This window comes from Canis lupus, chromosome 15, assembly GCF_048164855.1.
Source record: "Canis lupus baileyi chromosome 15, mCanLup2.hap1, whole genome shotgun sequence".
Lineage (NCBI taxonomy): Eukaryota > Metazoa > Chordata > Mammalia > Carnivora > Canidae > Canis > Canis lupus.
The window spans coordinates 27,345,041-27,353,711 of NC_132852.1; the positions used below are offsets into that span (position 1 = coordinate 27,345,041).

Genomic DNA, 8,671 nt, shown 5'->3' on the forward strand with positions numbered 1-8,671 from the left:
CACCGAGAGTACACACAAGGAAGGAGGATAAATCTAGATGCATTACAGCTTAAAGTCTGGGGCTGGTCCCTCTAAAGATCAGTCCAGACAGATCCCTGGGGACTAAAATAGTACAGGAGAAAGGTCTGTTCTCAACGTCAACCTAATGTTATCATCAACCAGACTGCTGATGCCTAATTCATTACTGATTGTATCAGCTGATGGAGGCTTAGTCAATGATGTCATTTAATCTGATATAATCTCTGTACGTGCTGTGGTGCGGGTAAGGGAGAGCCAGAGTGAATGGGTATATGTGCCAGATAGAATGAGAGGCAAGCCTAGCCCAAGGACTGGAGAGAGGGACCCGAGCCTGGGGAGGGAGCAGCAGGTGAGTACCAATCCATACAACTCCAGCTCTGCCCCGGTTCCACTCCCACCCTCCCTCCCTGTACCCTCCATACCACCATTAGGTAAACCTGGGGAAGCATTTGTTCTTAAGGCAATGCCTTGGAAGAAACAGGTACAGGTTTTTGTGGTCTGAAATCAACAGGGCCTCGGGTGCCCCAATTCCTGCCCCCTGTAGAATCTCCCAGCCACGGCCCAAGATAAGGGATGAGCTAAGAGTTCCAGAAAGATCTCAGCAGCTAAAGACTGTGATTAAACTTTAAAAGTTTGAGTATTTAGATTTTGTTTAAGTATTTTTAGGATGCCCTTTATAAACTATCCCAATAAAACATCATGATCTAAAGCACAACGATTGACATAATGGAAGTTGGCAAATACGAATGAACTAAATCACTTAATTAAAGTGATTGAAAAAAAATGATTGGAATTAAAGGCTTTATTTTTTTAGGCAACATGGGGTTAAGTGTAATGTGAGGAGTTTGTGTTCAAGCAGACCCAGCTCTGTCTCCACTGGGGAACATCACTGCATCTCCCTGAGCTGTGGCATCTTCGATTCTAAAGTGAGGATACTTTCACCACATCTTAATATAAGGAGACCTGTGAAGCCTGCCACAGCAGAGGTGCACTAAGTGTTCATTCTGTCCTCCTTACCTCTTTTTCCTCCAAGACTGTAGACTTGTTATCTTGGTACCCACACACTTACCGCCCTAGGAGCAGTACAGAAATGCAAAGAATAGTATGAACCTATTCAGCGCTATTCACCTTGACTGCTGTGGGTGGGGGGCTGACAAGGGAGATTGACATGTTATTATCTTAGAGAAATAAGATGAGTGCACAGTGGATGGCATCCATTGGACTCGGAGTCATCTATTTCCAAATTTTCCAACAAAGGACTAATTATATTCGATGCATGGTTCTCCCATCTACCCCCTCTTTCAAAAACAACAACAAAGCACAATTCTGAATCAGGTTATCAAAATCTGCCTTTACAACCTATTTTAAATGACTTCATGCATAGTCCTCAACATCTAGTGGATACTATTTTATACAGATGTGAAGACCTGCCTCTAACTGTGGAAACCAGACTCTGCCACATAGGGGTGTTAAAGCATGCAGGCTCCGGGCTCTTTGCACAAGGACATTTTGAAAATTTTAAGATGGTCCCATTAGGGAGGGCCAACCACAAGGCTTGGTATTTGCCTGTGTGGTCTGTGAGCAGGGGAGCAAAGGGGTGAGATTGCCATCAGGTCCCCACCCAGAGCCCCTTTGGACTGACTGCAGACACAGAAACACACATCGGGAGACCGCCAGGGGTGGGGACCTTCCAGTTTGCCCTGCCCCCATCGCCTGACAACTCAGCGCCATGCATCAGGCCAATGAATCCCATTCATGAAACTGTCAAGTGTTTTCCTCAATTCACCAAGAGACAAGAAACTATTCCCTCTGTGGTTCAACTGTGGTTTCGTCCCAGCTAACCCAAATCATTGTTCTCTGAGTACAAAGGAACTTGGAATTCTGTGCTGGGGCGGTGTCAGAATGGCTTCATTGTTGGGCAAGAATATATCCAGTGTGAGGAGAAAGAGGATCTATATGAATGCGTGGGGTGGGTGTGTTTCTGCCCCCATCTCTCCCTCCCTCATCCACCGTCTCTAAGTCAGCAGCCTGCAATATAGGAGACTCCTGTGACAGCCTCCAGTCCAGGGCATCCAGACTGTCTGTAAACAACCCAATCTCACAAGGGTCCCTTCCCCTTTTTCATATGCTCCCCCTCAGCACCCCACCACTGTGCCATGTTTGCTGACACTACAAGCATAGACACAGTCAGCAGCAGTGGGGCAGTTGCCATAGCTAGGCCATCAATTTAGAAAGCACATCAGGTTCAAATGTTCTTTAATGAGGCACAACTCTGTGGGGACCAGCTCCATATCACCGTGAGATTAATATGCATATTAGGATGTGTGAATAATCCTTCCATACTGTAATAACATTCCATAAGGCTCTAGGCATAAGGAAACATGTATTTCGGTACTGGATTGATGGAGAAAGTCAGGAGTAAAAATTCAGCTCACATATGGAGAAAATATTTAATTCATTGAGAAAGAGGCAAAACATCAAGGCTGTAAATGGTCCATTATGGGGTTCGAGAAGGCATCTGCAATATTGGAGCGCTGAACGCAGACCTCATCATAACTCCAGCACAAGAGAAGCCACTCTTCCAGACCAAGGTGGGAAGAAGGGGGAGGATTTACACCAGCAATGCATTTTGTCCCTAGATTATAAAATTCTAGGTTCATGGGGAAACGTTCAGCCTGCAGTCATGGTGGGTAAAAATGATTTGTTTCATACCACAAAAACTGGGGGAAAGCAGCAGGGCAAAGAAAAGGTTCACAAATCAACTCGTCCAGAAGCGAGAATCCAGGGACCTTCCTGCCCTGTACTAACGACAGCTCTGCTGAGATAAAAGCACATTTATGGATGAAACAAAGTCAGTTATTTGACCAAACAATGACTTTTGTTATAGTCATTCAGGAAAGAGCAAAACCCACTGCAAACAATCACCTGCCATTGACAGAGGCTGTATGGAGCCTGGGACAGTCGCTGCATCTGTCGCCCACGGTTCATGGACAGCAGGCAGATGCGGCCCCGTAGCTAAGACTGTACTGCAGGGCTCCAGCTTCAAATGCGTGATGACGAATGGATTAAGACAATAAAGTTTTATGAGTACACACCAAGGAATATATTTTTAATGGCTTCTGTGAAATGTGTTGGAATAGGGCCAGAGTAATAAAACAAATTCCGGCCAACACATCAGACATTTGGTTTGTGGAGAAAAGTCATAGAGGCAGAGAGTTCACCGGCGCAACCATCCTAGCTCATTTCACACCCACGGCTTTGAATGAAGTTTCATGTGAACCCAGCACGGTGCCAAATACTTGAGGTACAAAGATGAGAAGTGTCATTTGCCCATAGTTAACTACCCAAAAAAATCCCCCCACAAAACAAATGCAGAATGTATAGAGAGAGGCTTCAAGGGAGAGTGGGGTTGGGAATGGCTGCTATCAAAGTCAGAAAACCTCCCACCAGCAGCTAGGGGAGTCAAGTGACCAAACTATGGCCCTGAAGACAAAAATAAAAGTCTAGTTTCCTTTTCTTTCAGAAAGGGGGCTGGGCTTGGGGGCTCACTGGAAAGCTTTTATGATAAAAAGGGAAAAACCGAGCTGCTACCACACACCGAACATTCACTCTTTTTTGTCTTATGTGGAATCATGAGCAGGAGCTGCAGCAGCTATCTTGCAACCATGAGGAAAAAGCCAAGAGAATCACAGAAATAACCCAGACATCACCTAACTGCTAAAGCAACAGCAGCACCTGCCACTTCCTGATGTCTTATTCAATAGAAAAATCTACACCAATATGTTTAGACCACAGTGGTCGGTACAGTCAAATGCATTCTGAAGTGATACCTCTCCCAGGGAGTCTATCTGATGCTGTAATACCCCGAATCAAATGTTTACATCGGTCCCTCAATGAAGTCCAAATTCCCTTGCGTTTATTTAGGATCCGTGTGAGTCTGACTTCTCCCTTCCTTTCAGCCTCCTGCTTTCAACATGAGACCCTCATCTCTCTGGAGGATGGCCCCCTCACTCTTGCTCCAGCTCCAACACCAACTTTTCCTCTCTATAAACCCCTGTCTCCCTTGGAGTACCACACAACGATGCTTCCATCTGGCCTCCCCAACTCTGAGAGCTCTCTTGGGGCCAAGACAAGAACATGCGCTTACTCTTTCAGGTCTCCCGTGATAACCAGCATCCTGCTGGACACATCGAGGGAGAAAATAAGAGAATATCCAATGGGACTAGAGCTTACTTAGCGAGATCTGTGCCAACCCCCTCACTTGCTCAGATGGCTGAGATCCAAAGAGGTAAAGGGACTTGCTCAGGGCTACACACTGAAGTATTAATAGACCCAGAACTAGAACACCAGGCCCTTCCTACTCAATGAGCATATTTTCCACTATACCTCATTGTCTAAAAGAAAAGTGCCAATTAGAGGCACAAAAAGTAACAAAGCTGGTGATGACTATAATGGATGATTACGTCTTTTCAGAGGGCATGAAAAAGAGAGCTGAGTAGAGGCTGATGTGAAGGAGCTTCTTCAGTGTATAATTAACTGCTGGCTCCTTTGTATTGTTCCAATAATGAACTCAGCAACAATCTGCAGAACAACGTTGCCTGCAGGGCAAGGACAGCGGTGCCAGTCTCTTCAGAAGGCTGCTCATGGGTGGGGGGTCCCTGGCAGGCTCTGAGTCACCAGCTACATTGCTCACTCACACGCACGTACACTGATGCGACCTAACATATGATTTCTTGCTGCAGGCAGCTGTCAAGATGGACAAAGATGCTGTGCTGGCAGCCCCTGGGTTTCCCATGCGCCTGGCCCTTACAGCTGAGGAAGGGCACAGAGAGCCTGAAGAGTGCCTCGGTGCTTCTGCTCTTCCCAGCCAGCTGAGAAATGTGCTCTGAGCCCCTGCTCTGCGGAATGAAGCTCCAGAGACTCGGGAAGCCCGTGATCCACCTCATCCCCCACTCCGAATGATCTAACTGGAGGTCACTGGGGAGGGGGAGGTTGTGGATCCGCAGTCACCAAAGCTTAAATTTTTGAGACAGAAGGAGCCCTGGAGATGATCTAGTCCAGTCTCTTTATTTTAAAGATGAAAAGACTGGGGCCCAGAGGGGGAAAAGGACTGGCCTGTGGTCACACAGCAGCGGGGGGGGGGGGGGGGGGGGCAGGGGGGGCCGGCCCATCAGATGCTCTGTTCCTCTGCTGTTCCCTGCAAACACACGCTCTTGGCCACCCCTCCCAGCCCGGGTTCTTTGATGCCTGGAGTGCTGAGATATCTTCCAGAGCCCTTGGAGTGTGTCCTGCTTGCTGGAAAGAAAGATCAATTCCTGATAGGAGGTAGGTCCAGGCCATTTTTCCTCCTCTCCTATTAATCAAAAACTAGGCACAGGGGACCCACTTTCCTGAAACCCCACCTAAAAAGCAGTTTCACAGATGGCGAATGACAGATTTGGCAACACTGGGAACTCCTTTGTTCAGACAGAAGGGGGACAGACAGACTGATAGGCAGGTAGAACTACCCCAAATTATGCCATTATCGCAATATCCAATATGAGGTTTTAAAAACTTCTGAGTTAATAGAACTATCCAGAACATGGGAGCTAAAAGGGAAGAGAAATTAATATCTGTCCAAAATCAGATAACTAAATAGTGACATACCCCGTGACGCTACAGAGAGAAAACCCGGACAAGGATGACACACCAAATTAGCAAAAGGCCATGGAACACATATAACAGGCACATATAAATAGAAATGTTTAATTAAAATGCCAAACTGCCACGATCCATCTGGTGTTCCTGCCCTATCATCTTCTAATACCTATGCTGGGGCTCCTGAGGCCACACCTCAGGTCAGGGCTGGCTTCATGGGCATGTGGCCAGGGCAACTGTCCAGGGCCCCAGGCTCCAAGGTCACTGTCTCAAAATCCTTCATCTTATCTTTAATTTCTGTTTTGCAATTGAAATGCATGGGAAAGTGGAATATGCCCAGGGAACTTAGAGCCTTGGCTCACACACTGGTCCCACCTTCCACCATCTCCCTGCCTCCCTGGGATGGGTTCTTAGCTGCCTCTGGGTCCCGGTGCCCAGATCGCACCCACCTACTACTGCTCCCTCTCCCCATCCTGCTGCCCTCTGCCCGGGGTGGCAACCAGGTCAGTTAGGCTGGGAGACAGGGATGGAAGGCCCTCATTCCGCCACCACTCCTTACTGCCAAAGGAGGCCCAGGCACCCTAGGAGCTCAGGGTTGTGTCTCAGGGCAGAGCATGGTGGCAACTGTCCTCCATCCTGGCCATGTACAATCTGGCAGGTGTAAGCCTCTCACCTACCACCAACCCACGACCAAACACTTCCCAGTATGGAAGTCGCAATCCCTTTGGGAACACCTGTCCTCAGTGAGTTGGGGCTTTGGGCCTGGGGGAAGAGGAGATTGGCTTCCATGACACTGTGATTGTGGTAGCTGGCAGGAAGGGAGCCTGGAAGTTGGTAGGCCACACTGCTACGTAACAGGGTTCCTGCCACTTGGGAGGATTTATACTGACATTGCAAGCATCCCATGCCCAGGGGAGTATGATATTAAATAGCAAATAAAAAAACAAAGTAATAGAAAGACGAGAGTCTTACATTTTAGCACTTTTAACAGAACTCTTTTCTAGTCTTTTTTTTAACAAGGACCTTGCATTTTCATTTTATACAGTAAAATTATATAGCTGGCCCTCAGATTTATCCCAAGCCACAGGACCTATCGAGTCCGTAAAGGAATTTAAGGGCCCAAAGGCTCAGTAGTGTAAGATACGAATCCTTGCTTGAATGTGCACTTTGGGTCTTGTTCTTTCTGACCTACACTGTACCCCACTGTGATTGCTAAGTTCCTATCTTGACCATTTTGCCTCACTCCATACCTGGAGTCTTCGTCCAGAACCCCCCTCCCTAAGGTTGGTTACCAAATCTTCCAAAGGCCATCTGCTCATCAGAACTTCCACCACTGCCTCCTGTAGGAACTCTCGGGTCTCCTGCTCTGGGCCAGTGGGGCTGCCAAGAAGAAGAAAGAGCCAGCATCTGTTAGGATCCTCTCAATGCCAAGTCTTCACCTCAGCTGCATCCTCTATTCCAATTCTGTCTGTTTGAAACAAAACTAGCCCAGCTGTGACACAAAAGGCGACAGGTTCTGTTTAATGAAGCAGTTTCTTTTGCCTGGTTTCTCTGTGTTAATTCGGGCGGGACGAGGAAGGAGTAACACTATCTCCACAGAGAGAAAACATTGTGAGTTGGAATCCCTTAAACTGCTAAAGAACAATTTGAAGACTTGGTGCTTTGTGAATGGGGTTACCCAAAGGACGGTGGTGAGTTTTTTCTACTGATCACAAAAGGCAAAGCAAAAGCAAATGAACTTCCCTTTTAGCCAAGAGGGATGTAACATAAAGAGAAAGTTCCTAGAACCAGTAGTTATTGGGTAGAATAAGTTACTTGGAATGTGTAGAAATGGCCCGTGATTCCAGCAAACAGACTTAGGTTTGAATTTACTCACTTGAGCCGTGTGATCTTGGGCAACTTGGCTTCTTCGAGCGTCCACCTGTAAAATGGAGATAATAACACATCCCTCACCATTCTACTCGTGAAATTGTCCAGCACTCAGCATTCAATAATTTTGTCTTGTTTTAGTTGCAAACATCCTGGTGTAAGGCAATCTGGCAGCTCTGAGTCAGAATTCCAGAACTGCCACTCACTGAACTACTTTTAGAGCAAGAACACTGGGGCTAGGTTTTGGCATGTAAATTCAGGATGACGCTATCTAAAGCACAGGGCTGTTTTGAGTATTAAGTGAGAGAGTCTATGTGAAGCGTGCGAAATGCAGTCAGCACTCAACAAATGTTTTCTTCCTTCCAAACTAATACACACACACACACACTCACACACACACACACAGCTTTAGTCAATAATAAAAAGGGCAACGTTGACTGATCCTATTGCTTTGCTCTTGTTGTTATTGTTTTATTGCTAGGTATGTGAAAGCCAAACAGGAAACTCAAGGTTATTTTTATTTACTTGTACACAAGAGGGACTTTAAGGAAACAAACTCTCAACTTTTATAAGTCAAGGATTCGCTTTAACAACGGAGATGTAAACATCGCCCTCAATGATGTCCTTGGTCATTGTGGTTTCCCTGCCTTTGGAGCATAGCTCAGTTGGGTCTTCAGTCTGAACCACAGCCTCCAGAACTCAAGTGGCAAGTGCCAACAGGCTGTGCCTGAACCCCAAAGCCAAACATCGCTTCCAAGTTGCTGCTACAGATCCTTCCCTTCAGTGTGACTACATCTCTCTCTTCCCTTTCTCTCAGGAGATCCAATGTTGATGCACTATATATATATCTATTTTTTTAATAAAGGCTAATTTAAGCTTTAATTTGTACTTTAAAATAAATTCTCCTAGGACATGGACCGACTAGGGAATTATTACAAATAGCTCTTAGTGGTACACATTTAACGAACATTTAACTAAAGAAAGAAAACGCATGATTCCCTTTTTTTTTCAACTGCTGAGTACCATAAATCCAATCAGTCGTTTCTTTTTAACTACATTTGCCATAAAAGCACTTATTTTACGACTGCCGTGACATAAGCACTGCTGTTACCCCTTATGATTAATAAAGTAATTATCACCAGTTCTA

The 8,671-nt window shown here is 46.1% G+C and overlaps 2 long non-coding RNA genes across 2 annotated transcripts; both read left to right on the forward strand.

Annotated features, from left to right (window-relative positions):
• The first annotated feature begins 1,963 nt into the window (after window positions 1-1,963).
• LOC140604779 (uncharacterized) lies at window positions 1,964-5,069 on the forward strand. The gene is made up of 3 exons (XR_012007594.1): window positions 1,964-2,609; window positions 4,174-4,306; window positions 4,761-5,069. It is a non-coding gene; the product is annotated as an uncharacterized lncRNA (long non-coding RNA).
• Window positions 5,070-5,177: 108 nt separating this feature from the next.
• On the forward strand, window positions 5,178-8,356 carry LOC140604778 (uncharacterized). Its single transcript, XR_012007593.1, has 3 exons — window positions 5,178-5,343; window positions 7,002-7,346; window positions 8,006-8,356. It is a non-coding gene; the product is annotated as an uncharacterized lncRNA (long non-coding RNA).
• The last annotated feature ends 315 nt before the right edge of the window (window positions 8,357-8,671 follow it).